Below are 15,803 nucleotides of genomic sequence, written 5' to 3'. Positions count from 1 at the left end.
GAGGTGCGGGTATTGAGCTTTTTGTTTGTTTTTGTAAAGCTATATCCCCAGTTTACTGCAATGTTAATGTCTAGATTGCAACAACAGTGGCAAGACTTAATTACCATTAGCACCTTTAGCAAACATTTCACTGGGAACTGCTGAATGCTGAGCTTGCTTGAAAATTCAACTTTTTTTTTTTTTTTTAAATTACCAGAAGTACTACATTTCTTCTGACTGACTCAATTTCAAGTGTTTATGCAGACTGTTGCATGTATGTTATGTGTAACATGACAAAAACACGTGGAAGAATGCTTTTTGCCAAATATAGTAGCTTCTTGCCAAAATCTCTTACCCAGCAGTGGCAGAATGAAAATGAATAAACAATGTATTGGGGAAAATGATTAATGTATGTGCTGCAGCTTTGCTTCCAATTCAAATGGACTGAGCTCTGACAGATAGAGAGTTGAAGTTCAGCTCTGTATTAAAAATAATTTTAATTTTTTAACTTCAGAATCCTTTGTCTGAGTAAAAATAGCTGGCTTGAGTCTTGGCAGTAGCCATTTATTTTATAAGACGTGATGATTCTTCTTCCAGTCCCTTTGTCAAACAATGAGGCTTCTTCCACAAAAGCTCTTACTGCCTTCTCCCAGAGAAATTTGGCAGAATTCTCTCAAAGAGGAAATGTCATCAACACACATATAAATTCACAATTTTTGGCATAAAGTTTCCTACTTGTTAGAGGCAAGAAGCACCACAAGGAATCTGCCAGAGGGATCTTTGCTACTAAGGTATCATGATCAGGCTACTAAAACAGCTGAGTGAATACAGAGTGTTCCAGAAAGCCAATGTGCAGCAAACAGTAGTCATACTGTAATGACTACAGATATCCCATACACACAGTCAGATTAGTTTTGCAGTGATTCCATCTATGCCAATGCTGAGCTGAAGAGTTTGATCTTAATTTCAGCTTTGTAAATTCCCAGTATTTTACTTTGAGTTGCACAATATTTAATATTTTCAGCTTGTAAAAGTATGCAATTTAACAAGTCCTATACACATTTGGTTAAAAAAATAAATAAAATTGCTTACACTCAGCTGTAGGGGAAAAAAAATCTTAATGGTATGACCCCTATGTACTCAAGCAATTCAAAACAGTCAAATAAATACAAAATAGTACTTTTTAAACTGCCCCAGTCATTAAGCCTCTTCCCATTTTTTAAGTACCTAACTGAGGACTTCTAAATGCTGGATCTTTTTAATACTGTTAACAAGTGTTTCTTTGCTGGTTTGAGTTAGAGCCCTTGTCCGTTTCAGAGTTTCTCTCATCATTTTTGACTTTTCAAATCATATGCACACCCAGGAAAAAGTAATAGATCTCTAAAGATGGAACAAAAGACTGTAAAGGTCCAAAGAATTCAGCATTACCAGCACAAGAAAAGTATGTGTTGCTTGCCCAAAAGAAGTAAGATGGAGTCAGAACTTGATTAGAATATTAGTGAAGTGTAAGCCTCTTAAGTGCCTGAAGTTTAAATCAATTTTGCTCCCTTCATAGAGTCACAGTAATAAGAGAAAACCACATTCTGGGATTTGTCCTTGAACCAGGTAACCATTGCGCAGCCCTACAGGTGGTCTGCAATTAGAAGAGCAGAACACTTGTTCCTTGAAGCAGGAGGGCAGTCTCAATGTATGCACAAGGTCTTGTGTCTCACCAGGCAAAAGGATAAGGTGCAACCTCCTTGCTAAGGTAGCAGTTGTGGTTCAGTAAGGCTATGCAGTATCAAAGCACCAGAGCTGTAAAAAGCTCTTATGCTGCAAGTGTGTTCCAAGGCCAAGTCCAAGTTAGAAGAGTTGCAGAAGTGCTGTGGAATAAGGGGTGCTATGAACTTTTTTGAAGTGTGTGTACTCTATGAGAAGAACCATTATTTTATTTCCTTACAATCAGACTATAGTCAAACTCTTACATAATGAAGTCCAGGGGTCTCTCTACTGTCTCCCTGTTTCACAGTCTGGGAGGTCCTTTCAACCTCTTCTGTGAGCTGAGTGCCAAGGAAGGGGTCACCCATTTGCAGAAATGTTTGCCTCAATCACTGCCCACTGCTTTTTGCTTGCTAATAAGAAAGGAGGGTAGGGAAATATGAACAGATCAGGAAAGTAAGCAATGGGGAGCAAGAGAAAGATGATCACTGAGCAGTTTTAGCAAGAAAAATTTTCAAGGGAGGGAAAAACTAATGAATATGACCCTGAGAAACAACTTACGTGAGTATGTTTTTTTAACCATACTTATGGGTCAAGGAGAGAAAAGAAGATGATACAAAGCTGGCTGTTAACAGACTCATGCTGTTTCCTATAGAACAGGGCCTGCATACCTTTTTCCAGTGGATGGGCATGGACAGTCTGACATCAACAGGTTCTTGTAACTTGAGATTACTCCTGATTAAAGTCTTAGCAATAACTTTTTTTTTTTTTTTTTTTTTTTTTTTTTGATCTGCTGAGCATACTGGGCTACTTCAGCTTCTCATTGAAGTAAGTGAAAAGTAAATTCTAAGTAAGTTGCATGCCATATTGACTCAGCAGATTTCACTCATTCTCATCTTTTTTAACTCTTCTGTTTCTTTTACACCACTTTAACTGAAAGCTCCTTGGGACCGGGAACATCTTATGCTCTGTTCGTACACTGTTTCACACAATGGTCCTGATCAATGGACCATGAATGATGTGGTCATAAAATTAATGAGCATTAATTTTTATAAATGGGAAGTTTTCTATTGACTGCAACAAAACCCCTCTCTCTATCTCTCTTCAGTCTCTCTCCATGCTTCTGTTTGAAGAACCCACTGATAACTTTCTACACATTCTTCCCCACTGGTATTTTATATTAAAAAAGGGAAATGCAGATTTTCAGAATAAGAATATGCAAATGAGAACAGCTTTGCCTCAGTCTTCTCAAATTTCTTGGGCCCGCTTTATTGTGGCAGCCTGCGTTTATATCTACATATATATTTTTTTCTGGAGAGTATAAAGCTGTAAAACCTCCTTACAGAACTATGGTAATAAAAACAAACAACGTGGCAACTGCGAAAGCAATTTTGGCAACAATTTCTCCTGCCCTGTTAAGTGCAGAATTAAGCCTTTTGTGCTGCAAGTGGGACAAGATTTTAAATGGGCAGATGGCACAGAACCAAAATTCTTCTTTCCTGCTTGACAAATTGTTTGCTTATGTAGGCACAAGATGTTATGCTAGAAGCTCTTTAATGGTGGTGTTGAACAACCTTCTGCTGTTCATCAAAGGCTGTGCTAGGCTGCATTCCACGTTGGTAAGAAAGCATTTTACTGTATTATTTAGTAGAATGAATATGAACATTCCAAGTTATTTAAGCTTTGATCCTTAAAAAGGATTTACCTACAAAGAAGCCCATTGTATTTAGGAAGACCTGAAGGTAATAAACAGGTGTATTCAAACATACTGAAGTACACTTACACTTTCAGCTTGCAAAGTGTTTTTTTTTTACTCATTCTGGTTGAATGTATCTAGATTCTCTGATAGTTTCCTCCCATCCTATTTTCAGCTCAGCTTCGTGTATAAACTAAGAAAGTCCTAGCAGAAACCACTATTACAAATGAATCTACAGATCTGCTCTCCATCTAGGAGATACTTAAACTCATGCTAGCTCCCACAGATCTAATGAAAGTCACAATTATTCACATTTTACCATGTACAATTTTTTAGTGAGGCAATCAATATTTATAACACTGCTAAGTTAGTATTCAGATCAGACTTGTAGGAATAAGGGAACGTTTTCACAATCTAACATGAAATGACCTAATACTTGCGCATCCAGTGACATAACACTCATAGGATTTCATTTAGGAAATTTAACATAAGCATAAAAGGATATTTTTATCTGAATTTAGGCTTATACACCTAGATGAATTTTCTGCAGAATTGCTTCCGTGATTAAAATTAAGTACATATACCATAACAGGCTGTTTACACATTTAGTAAATTTTTGATATGTGTTTATCTGGGGGTGCCAATTGATGCTTGCCTGAACATGAGCCAGCAGTGTGCCCAGGTGGCCAAGAAGGCCAACAACATCCTGGCTTGTATCAGGAATAGTGCAGCCAGCAAGGCCAGGGAGGTGATTGTCCTACTGTATTCTGCTCTGGTGAGGCCACACCTGGAGTCCTGTGTTCAATTTTTGGCCCCTCAGTACAAGATGGACATCGAGGCCCCAGAGTGTGTCCAGAGAAGAGCAGTCAGGCATTGGAATGGGTTAACCAGGGAAGTGGTGAGATCACTGTCACTGAGGGCGCTTATGAGAGGTTGGACTTGGTGCTTAGGGACATGGTTTAGTGTGTGACACTGGTAGTAGGCTGATGGATGGACCAGGTGATCTTGAAGGTTTTTCCCAACAATAATGATTCTAGGATTCTATTTTACAAGGAAATTTGAGACTGCACAGTTACAATGCAGAGAAGACAAGAATGAGAAGTATGCTTATGCATTTTTTTTTTTTTTTGCTCAGTTAAATTAGTGAACAAGAAGTTTAGCTGTACAGAATTTAGCTTGACATGTATGCTTAAAAGCCTTTGTAATTATGAAATAATAATAAAAATCTGCTAAAGACTTTGATATGTGTTATTATTAAATGTAACCTAAATGAATGTAGAATTTGATTAAAGGTATAGGCAACCATTTCAGTAGACACTCAAAGCAAGAAACCTCTTGTTATGTTTAGCATAAGTCAAACTTAAGAAGACACTTTAAGTCTTTGAACCACTTGTGGTTGTCTACATGGACAGAAAGGCTGGCTCCCAACAGTGCTGAGAAGCGTAGTTCAGTAAGAACTAACAGCTGATGAGCAGCTAATCGTGTCTGGCGGAATCAAAGTTTACGATTGAAATCTAAGTAGCTTATTTTGAAAACAATCTTTATAAAAGGGCAAACTTTCAAGAGGGCCTTATAAACAACAAAATGTAATCTATCTGATTAGAGATAGCCACATGCCTGAGAATTTAAACTTTTGATGGTTTGTGGTATGGAAGGTATGGGATGCCCATGTAGATGAAAAGAGTTTAAACCTCTCTCAAAATCCCACATTATCATACCCTGTGGATGAGAGAAGATGACTCCTAATCTTCACCATACCCATAAAGGTGGGGGAGCTGAGTTGTACTCTGGCATTAAGTCAATAAGAAAGGATTACAATAGGATTGTTTTCTCACTTTAAAAGGACATTAGAAAATCTCACACCAAATACTGCTAGCAGGAAAAAGCAGATCCAGAAATGCACATGCTTTCTCTTTTCAAGCCAAGATGTAACAGCATATTTCCTGATATAGTCTCTACTCAGCACAAGTGTTAACATGGGATCCCTTTCAAAAAAGTTGTTTCCGAGTCCAATAAACATGAAAGCGACAATTTACTTCATGCCAGCAGAAGAGTGCATTGTATATTCTCTTAAATGTAGACACTGCATAAATTCTGGAGAACATCATAATGGAATTCTCTGTGTGCTGTTATGAAATGCGAGAATAGCAATAGTGGAGTGTTACATTTTTGTTGTGCAGTGGTTAAATGAATGCTTATAAAATAAAACCCTATGGTTACTAGCATTACATGCCTGCATATGAGCTTGCAGTTTTTATAAGGTTTCTTCCCTGAAGTTTGTGAAAAACTATACCTCTGATGCCAGTTTAGGCATAAATATGAACAATTTTATTAAACTGTTTTCATTGTTCCCTTCCATTTTTTATTTATTTATTTATTTTTAAATACTATTATGGACTCTATGATCTTGAGGTCTCTTCCAACCTAGACAGTTCTGTGATTCTGTGACTCATGGCCACATAGTAATGGAAGATCTTAAAGTTCAGTTGTATAATGTCTGTGACACTTCTGCTGTCATCATAACTTTATTATCACAGTTGCATACCTGTGCAGCTTTCATTGCTGGATTAAGGAGTGCTGTGTATCAATACACTGAGATATATTTCTTGATCAGAAATTTAGTTTTTTGTCCCATCCTCCTCCTCTTTCTTTTGTCATTTAAAACAATAAAACAAAAAAACAACAACAAAAAAACAACAACAACAACAAAAAATATCTTCCTCCTCAGAAAGAGAATGCTTGGAAGCAAAACAAGTATAATCAGGCATTTTTAGGTCACAGTTCCTCTCAAACTGAGTTAGACATCTGAAACAGATGAACTGCTCCCCTATTTCTCTCCATTGACTGTAAAGGAAACACAGATGAATGCCTCAGACATCCCCATCCACACCTTCTACACTCAAATACAGTTTATATGAATTCCACCTTGTGCAGACACTGACTACCATTGTTTGGGATGACTAATTTTGCAGTGAGATGTATGTGGAACTTCGCAAGTGCTCCCAGGTCATACAAAAATTAGGAAAAAACAACCTGTAGTATACATTTATGCATTATAGTAGAAAAGTCTTTTGGGATTCTGAAAATCTTTGTGAGTATAGAACATCTGGCCTGGCTTAGGCAGAGGGCATGGGACTTCTAAATTGTGGTGAAGCCTGAGATTAGTTCAAATATCCATAATTTCCTAAGTATTACAGGTATATGCAACTGCTCCCCAACTGCTTCCCCCATGAAGGACGTAGAATCAGATCCAGTTCTGCTGAAGTTTTATGGAGTCTTTGCATTAATTGCCATGCTACTTTATAGGGACCATGAGCAAAAACATCCAAGATATTTCAAAATTGTTTTTGTACTTTTTATGTACTAACATGTACAAATAAAAATGCATGAGCAGGAGAGCTTTAAGTCATTTAAAAATCCATGCCCTCTGCAGTCCTTCTAATCTTATATGTAATATACCATGTATATCACAGGTTTAGAGATAAGACCCAAAGACCCACATTACAATTTAAAAGGAGGAAACAAAAATCTAGAAACGAAGGCTCCATACCCCAGAATAGTATTTATGGCCTTTGCTTATCACTGAAGGTACTGCAGGTGCAATGATGTAGCCCAAAGAATTTTTGTGTAGCATGTTCCTGTGAATGCACATCAAAAACAAAACAAACAAAAAAAAGCCACTCTGATTCTGTTTCACAATACAAATAATTTTCCACACAATGGGAAAAAAGTATTCATGACCAATTTTATTGCGAATTGTTAAGTGTCCAGCTATTTGTCTTTACTGCCTTTTGTTTAAGATCTAGTTAACTGCATGTTTTACAAATGAGTGGGTGGATTGGATTCAAACAACAGTTTTTTTAAATGTATTGTCACAGGACACTGGTGATTTTTTTTTTTTTTAAACCTGTATCTATTACTTTCCATTGGAAAGTCTTCACAGAAAGAGGAACTTCCTTATAATTAGAAAAGTTTCTGTTATTTACTCCTTATTATTTTATTCTACATGGCAAGAACAGAAGATTTTTGTTCCCTAAGTAAGCCAATCTGAGTTGTACATTCCAGATCATGAAGCAATTATGGCTAAGTTAAGAGGAAGTTAATAGCAATGTTATATTTGGTGCGTCTCCAAGCATGCTTTTACAGTTTTGATAGCTGAGAGAGAGATGGTCATTTTATGCAAGAGAAAATCCACTTACCACTTAAGTTACTTTGCCAGATTTGTCACACTGTCTCCAGTAATAATCAAACTTATAAACCAATCCTATTACTAAACAGTAAGTCTTGTCTTAAATATAGATATTTATCATCTCCATCCTCCAGCAGAAGCACATTACTATTGAACTGGTGCATATTAGACAATGTCTCCGAATGTTTAACCATAAGTCTCATGGCAACTCTCAAGCAAAGCAGCAGGGAAGACAATCTGCACTTGTCTGCTCCTTGTAGCCCTGCAGCCTGTATGCCACCCAACCAAACACTGGGCCAGCTGAGGGCCTGATGCTTCCAGGAGAATCTTTCCTCCAAGCCAGTTTATCAAATGCACCAATTTCAGTAAAATAAGGTGGATATTGCATTAGATACATAGTGGGATCAAGAAGCTTTGGTAGTTACGTAGTTCTAATACCTGAAAGAGTTGTATGGCAACAGTCCAAGCACTGCTTCCAGAGTAATTTTTATTAGGATGAAATCTCTTACTGGAATGAATCATTACAGATGGTTGCCTTTGCTGCCTCTACTGATCCTCTTTCCCATGCACTCACTGACCTCTCTGACTTTCTGAACAAATCTAATAGTGGAGCTATCCAAAGATATCCTTGGAAACTTGCAATCTAGCGACACAAGAGGGATATGTTTCCAAATATTGCAAGACAGTTATCCCCAAGGATTATTCCTATGGCAGGCCTGGCAAGTATGAAAGCTGCAATAATCTTATTTTATGCTCAAAAAATGTTCAAGGAGTGAAGGAAATGGTGCCAAAAATATGGCCTAAAATATTAAAGGATGACAGAGCTAATCATAAGTTTTTAATCTGGTTAAAAACAAACAAAAACCAACCAAAAAAAAAAAAAATAGCTGAGAAGTAGCTGAGGAGGGGAAAAATGAAAAGAAAAAAAAAAAAAAAAAAAAAGTGGAAAATTGAAAAACATGCCTGAAAGAATTGTCAGTGTCCACCTCTATTCTGACTCTTGGTAACAGATGTAAGTGTGACACACAAGATCTGGGAATTGCTCTCTCTCGTTTTCTACATACTCTAACTTTAGAAGAATTTAATTTTAACAGCTGGTATGAATACACTCAATACAAACATATTTTGCTTTTCTAAGTTTCTAAACTTGCTTCAAACACAAGATTTGCATAATCAATTCATGGGGAGTGGGGAGGTGAAAGGTACCTGAGGCACACTGCAGCTATGTCACTTCTCATGATGCCAGAAGGAATAAATGGCCAAATATTCAGACCCACCAGCTATCCAAGTTATCTCTTACAATGCAGAAGAAATAACTAGGTCTATAATTTAAACTGATTATGGAAAGTTTTTTTTCTTCAAAGTTACCATCAGTGAATTGCATGACTTCTAAAAACAACAGCACAGAAGATGCCAAATAAGCTTGCAACAAAAACGTGTGAGTTTGACAATGTGCACTGAAAACTGATACAGTCTATGATGTCTAATCTGATTTTTTCAGGCAATTTCAAAAAACAACCTTGCACTGACACACAGCATTTGTCTCTGAGTTCCTGTCCCATGGAATATCACACCGGAGCCAGGATTACTAAATAATTCCTAAAACATATCAGAAAGGATTGATTTTTTTGAGTAAGCGTATTTCTATAACTTGCTAGAACAGGAAGAGGATTAATCACTTTCAGAATCAAAATAAAGCTGAAGCTTTCATAGCTTTACTTTTCTAAGAAAATTGACCTGTGTTGGTTGGATGCTGTCTAGGATCTGTTGGATTTGACCAATTGGCACTTATCCATCCCAGGTATATACTGAACAGATATATCTCATTTTTTGTCCCCAGATTACCTCTGTTCAGAGCTGGTGTCCCTTCACTGTAATTAGGAAGTTATTAACAATAAGAAAATTTTGTACAACTGTGAATACTGAAAGTACTATTTCCACTCAGCGGCAAGCAATGACTATGAAAGAAATGACATTCAAAATGCTTCTATCCCAAAAAGCATCCCAAACACCCATTTAAGTGACAAGCTGACAAAAAAAGTCTGCATTTGGGTACAGTAATCCCCCTGAATATAGTTTGAATTGCTTAGTTGCAGTTCACAGACCTTACAGGTCTGTGACACTGAAGACACTGAAGACACAAAAACCTTCATTTTAACTATAATGCAATGAAATTTTAAATGATTATTCTTTGCAGTTTACTGTCAGTGACAATTTGCAGTACTATAAATCTACTCTAATCGCCAGTGCATACTCAAACCTGAAGGTTCTTAGATCCATTCACAACCCATGGTCAAGGAAAGCAACATGTAATGGATAGGTACATTTTACTTGAAGATACTTACACTCAAACACTACAAGCAAAAATACTTCTGGCCAAAATATTTTCTTTGACTTTAGTCGTTGACATATTGTGCACTAGTTTTCTTATTTTGACATCATTTTGACATTATTTCTTATTTTGACATCAGAACATCTTTCTAAGGCTCCTTTAGGCAAATCTGTACAAAGTTCAGGTTTAGTTTTCAGAGATCTATGCCCCTAATTTACAGTATCCATCTCAAACTTTCAATACTCCCAAATTTCACTTCCTTGCAATAGCTATGATAGATATTATCAGCTGCACATTGCTAGTCAGAAAGCCTTAGTATTAACAATATTTCTTTCTAAGGTTTATTTATATGAGCACTGAAGTTCTGCTTTTATCAAATTAATTTTTTTTTTTTTTTTTTTTTTTTTTTCTTTTGGTCTCATAGTAATGTAAGCCTATGTTCCGTGAGACAGGTCAAATCTCTGGACAAACTTCCCTTCAATACCTCAGCTTCTTGGTCAAGTTGGCAATAAAACCAATATTTCAGTTTCTGAATGGTTCTCAGTTTTGATGTATAGGTAAGTATTACTCCCTGAAAATGGAGCCTTTAGGCAAAAGGAGCTCAAACATCAAGGCATAAGTGGATAAAAATCAGTATTTGTTTCAGGTAACATCAGCCCATGTTATCTTTACAGAAAGGAATTCTCTATATCACAATATCATTCTCTTTCACAGAGAGGTGCTGCAGAACTCTTGGAGAAGTTCAAAGGCAGCTTTACAACAGCTTGCAACAGCTTCTTCCATTTAGCTCTTCCCTAGAGCCCCTTACGTGCTTAACTAAATTGCTTTGTATTTCTCTATCAGAAAATCCTAGACTGCTTTAAGACTCGAGAGGAAAAGTGTGCACCTATGATTTCTCAGATGACTTCCCAAAACATTAAGGTAACCATTAAAAATATAAAAGAGCCACTGTTAATCTGTTCTGCCCACAAAACCTATGAGGATGAGTATTGGCCATAGGCAGAACAATGCAGTGTTTGAAGTACTGCACTTAGGAAAATTTGTCCATACATACTTGAAAATTTGACAAGATGTTTACCAAGATTCATCTCAGTTTGTCAGAGAAATGTTTTTCCCTTTCTAATCAAAGCTCCGAGGACTTTCCATTTCTTGCATGAAAGAATACTCCTGGCAAACACTTAACTTCAAGGACCTGACTTACTTATTTCTAAGTTCAAAACTAGAACAGCTTTTTTTTCATTTGACTTTGTGTTCTTGGAAGTTGCTCCATGCTTAAACAGGTACTTCAACTGAATCAGAGCTCTGGGTTTTGCCTTCATAGAGCTTTTCATAAATAACAATAATAGAGGAGAATTTTAATGAAAAAGGGAAAGGAAAGATCACTGTGATGTCCCTAGTATGGGAAAACATAATTTTTGAAGATTATTTAGAATGATTATTTAGAATGTATTTTTAGTAATTTGACATACACAGTTTGCTCTAGTAAGCTAGCACTTAAATGGGAAAGCTTTGCTTCCTCTAAAAATCAGAAAACTGAAACTTCCTTGCAAAAGTTTATGAAAAATGGAAAGTGTTTTGACTTTGTTTCACAGGAAAAGAATTCATTGCATGAAGCTGTCAGTCACTAACATCGAGACACTCATTTTTCCTACAAAAAAAAAAAAGCACAAATGGCTTTCATTATATTTAGCTACAGCTTTAAGAAAATTTAATCAACTTAAACTGTTTAGTCTTTTTCCCTGATGAAAATCATAAAGTCAAATTCACATTTAAACCTGTTTAAACTGAAGCTCCTGTCAGCACCTCTGTTTATATTAAATCTATAGGCATGAAATGCACTAAAACGAGAATAATGATATAATGTCTTAAGTGTACAATGTTAACATAGGTCCCAGACAGAAAAGTGGGATGGACAGGCTGAACACTGTAAAGCAACTTTCAATGTGTTATATTTACAGCTGGCATCTTTTCTAAATAGTTGGTCTTGTACCTTCTGTGCATTCTGCTGATCCATCTTGTCTCTGCTGGCCAATGTCCCTTCATTAACATCAGTATTTCACCAGAAAATTGCTACCTGCAGAGTTTCAGAATGGGTTGGCACACTGGATATTGAATTCTCCTGGTATTACCTTTCAGGATCAACAGTAACAGTTACTGGGAAAAGAACACCTGGGACATCCCATTCCTATCTACAGTGTGCCTGTTGTGTGCTAACCCCCCAAAACAAGCCAAAGTCAATGCTCCTCCATCTTTTCAGTAACAATGGTATCTGTAAAAAAAATAATATAGGTAATCACAAAGGAAAAAAGCTGCTAGAAAAATACCAGAAATTGTGGATAACTGATATTAGATAAATATCTGTTTATTTTCATATGGAAGTTTCATCTGATCAGAAGTAAACTACCCAGGAGGTCCCAATAACTCAACTATAATTTTTTTTTTCTTCCATATTTCATATTTTATTAATACACCCTAAGATTAAAAAAACAAAAACAAGACAACAAAACAACTAAACAAAAAACAAAGAAACAAAAACAAAACCACATCTCCCCAAACTCACACTGTTAATATTAGGTCCCTTTTTCTGGGCTTTACAATGACTTCTTTCAGTTCTCAAGTCAGTGGCTCAAATCATACAGAAAGCAACAGACCTTTCGGATATGATGGGCCTGCCAAACGGGCTGTGGGATTAGTACAATTTCTCTTGGTGTATCTATAGCACAATGCTGCTCCTTGGTATTTGCTGAAAACTGCATTTATTTCAAGTCATGCAACCAAAAGTACTATTTGTACTTGAAAAATTAGGACAGTACCATGGAAATAAATTGGCCAGCTATTGCATTCCAAGGACTTCCAGCCTTCACAGTGGTTTCACAAAAAGGTTTTGGAGACACCAGGAACCCAGTCCTATATTCCCAGGCTATACCAGTATTTCCTGGAATATGTAGCACTGAATGCTACCAACGGTAAATATTTTATAAAGCCTGTGATAAATAAGATTGTAGATGATTTAAATCAGTAGAGGTTCCCTGAAATCACCTCAAGGAAATCAAAAGCTAAACTCTAGTCTACACTGGGATTGGGACTGTCCCATAAAGATTATAACTGTGTAAATAGCTGATATCCCATACAAGCTAAGGGCTGCTGATATAGGACTCCAGAAAGTCAAATTAGAATTTTTCTCTCTTTTACATAATGCAATTTTTTTTTTTTTTTTTTTTTTTAGTTTTGTTGTTAACTGGTATCTTTCATGGAGATCTTTTATTTAACAAAAAACACTGAAGAGAAAAAAAAAAAATGAAATTATCTTTAGTTTGTACATCTTTTTAGTCATTTTCCAGTTGAGAACTCTTGTAGGAATTACATTTGCTTCTTATGATTACCTGCTTATTATTGCTCTTAGGGTACCATTTCCTTGTTACATACATAGATATATATAACAAGAAGGATAAAATACCAGGATTAACAAGATAACAGTTCATCATTGTCACCCAGTCAATTTATGGGAGGGAACAAATCACTTAATCTAGTCCATTTTTAAATTAGTCTGGCACTGCTCACTGTGTTCACAGTATTCTGATGACTAGAAGAGTTTGCATGTTTTTTGCAGAGGATAAAATATATTGGATGCAGGTAAAAGGGCTTCTGTTCTGAAGTTGATAATATAAAGGAACAATTCATAATACTACTTCTGGTATCTTGATTTTGTTATCTTATTAGAAGATGTACTAGTGATACTTGATTTCACTTCACCAGATAGATCATGGATATTACACTCTTACTAAGGACTTACATTTAAGTGACTTATCTCCCATAACACTGAAATTAAAGGAATTCTTGTGAAAGTTTTATTATAGCCAAACAAGGCAACACATCACACAGCATTTCATGATTTCAAAACAGACACTAAGAGTAGGTAGGAAAATTCCTTTTATCATCAGACAATTCTTGAATTTTGAGAAAAAGTTTCTCATGTGAATTTAGGATAAAAATTTGTGTGTTTCTTTACAGATATTAAGTAATTTTAATTGAGTCAATAGCTACAACAGCAACTTAAAAATAAAAAGAATGACAGTGGTTTAAAAAACACCAAAATAATCTATTGATGCTAATTTTGGTCTGTTTCACCAAGATTTCAAACACATGAACATCTGAATGAATTCGAAGCAAAAATAACTTTTTTTTTTATAACTTTTTTTTTTTTTTTGGATGAACAACAGTACTAAAGACTGAGAAACCATGCATTTTGCAATGAAGATTATAATGCCTTTCATATAAAATTCACTGTGCTTAAACAGAAATTCTGCTGGCTTTACCTTTTGTTAAAACACTTCCTGTAAAGTCCTGGCTGAAAATTGCAGGTTCTGAGTCTACATAAACTGAATGGTTAAAGAGTGAGTATATTCAAATCCTGAAGAACTTTACCATTGTTGTTAAAAATATGTATGTATTTCTCTAAGCTTTTATGCTTATTTACATATGAGTCATTGCAATTGGAACTAACAAAAATCTCATTTTGCATTCTCTGCATAATTTCTGTTGGGGCTTGTTAACATCTTAAATTAGATAGAAGTAAAGCAGAATTAAGTTTACACATCAAACTAATGCATTAAAATACAGCAAATGTAAATATACCAGGAACTTGCTAAAGGCTTTTTTACTACTAGATTATGTCACTAACTTCACAGCTATCGAATCAGTCATCACACAATCATTTAATTAATGGAGAGCATTATTACCCTGACAGTTTTCTCTGTCACGTTTTATGTTTTTGTAATATTTTTAGTCTTTTTCTCCAAGGATTTTTTGTATTTTGGCATTCATTTGAAGAACTGTATTTGTCTCCTAGTCCATGCTAGCTTCTCCTCTCTGTTGACAGCACATTTGCTGCTAAATTCTCATTTAATTACACAGCCCAGAGATCTGCCCACTAACGTGGTTAGACTTTTTCCCTGGTAATTTCTGAGCATATTAAATTCCCTTCTCAATATCACCAGACGTGATTCTTCAGTCAACTATGCTTAAAATGCAGTAAACTACTATTTCCATGTTCCTTCCCATTTTTCTTTTTCCTCTGCCCCTGAAAATCTTGGATTATTATCCTGCATCCTTCCGTGTCTACCACCTTTGTGGACCAGGCTCTCCACCAATATAAAAAGCAAAATAACTGCAAGGAAGCCACTGGAACATAAAAATGTTTATACTAATATTCCCATCTTTACAGTGCAATCTATGTGAGACCTTATCCCAGCAAAAACTAGTGGAAATAGAGGGAGAAAGATGAAGCAGAACCTTATAATACTGATTATTGTGGCAGATGTAGCAGAGCCTCATCAGGTGATTTCACAAACTTGTAGGATGCCAGCAAGTACAATGAAGGGTTTAAAAGACAGTAAAAATGTATAGTATTGACAAGTTGTTTTTTTTGTTTGTTTGTTTTTTGTTTGTTTGTTTTTTGTGTGTGTGTGTGTGTGTGTCTAAACTCACTGCCTATTTACAGAGGAATTAAATATTGCTAGCTCAAACAGCAAATCCTCCACATTCCGACACATCATTTGCTATACTATTCACAAGTCTGTTTTGTTCTCTCTTGCCGTCTGTAAACAGTAAGGGTAAAAAGATATCAAAGTGATCCAGCTTTCGGGAAGAGACAAGGAGGCGAGCCCATGCCACATCAGTGGGACCAAAATTCCGAAGAGGAAGATTGTGTCCCTTTTTTCTCTACATTATCAATTGCTAGCCCTTCCCTTCTAGATTCACATGGGACTTTGGCCCAGGGTTTATGCTGTGAACGTGACCTGCCCCAGCTGCAACTCAGTTATCCACATTCAATTTTTTTATTCTTTTTCATCTTTTTTTTTTTTTTTTTTTCCTTCTAACCATGTAATCTTCTTTGCTTGCATTTTAAT

This window comes from Aythya ferina (assembly GCF_964211825.1).
Source record: "Aythya ferina genome assembly, chromosome: 9".
Taxonomy (NCBI): Eukaryota; Metazoa; Chordata; class Aves; order Anseriformes; family Anatidae; genus Aythya; species Aythya ferina.
The sequence above is the reverse complement of the archived record's forward strand: the minus strand, read 5'-3'. Positions refer to the sequence as shown.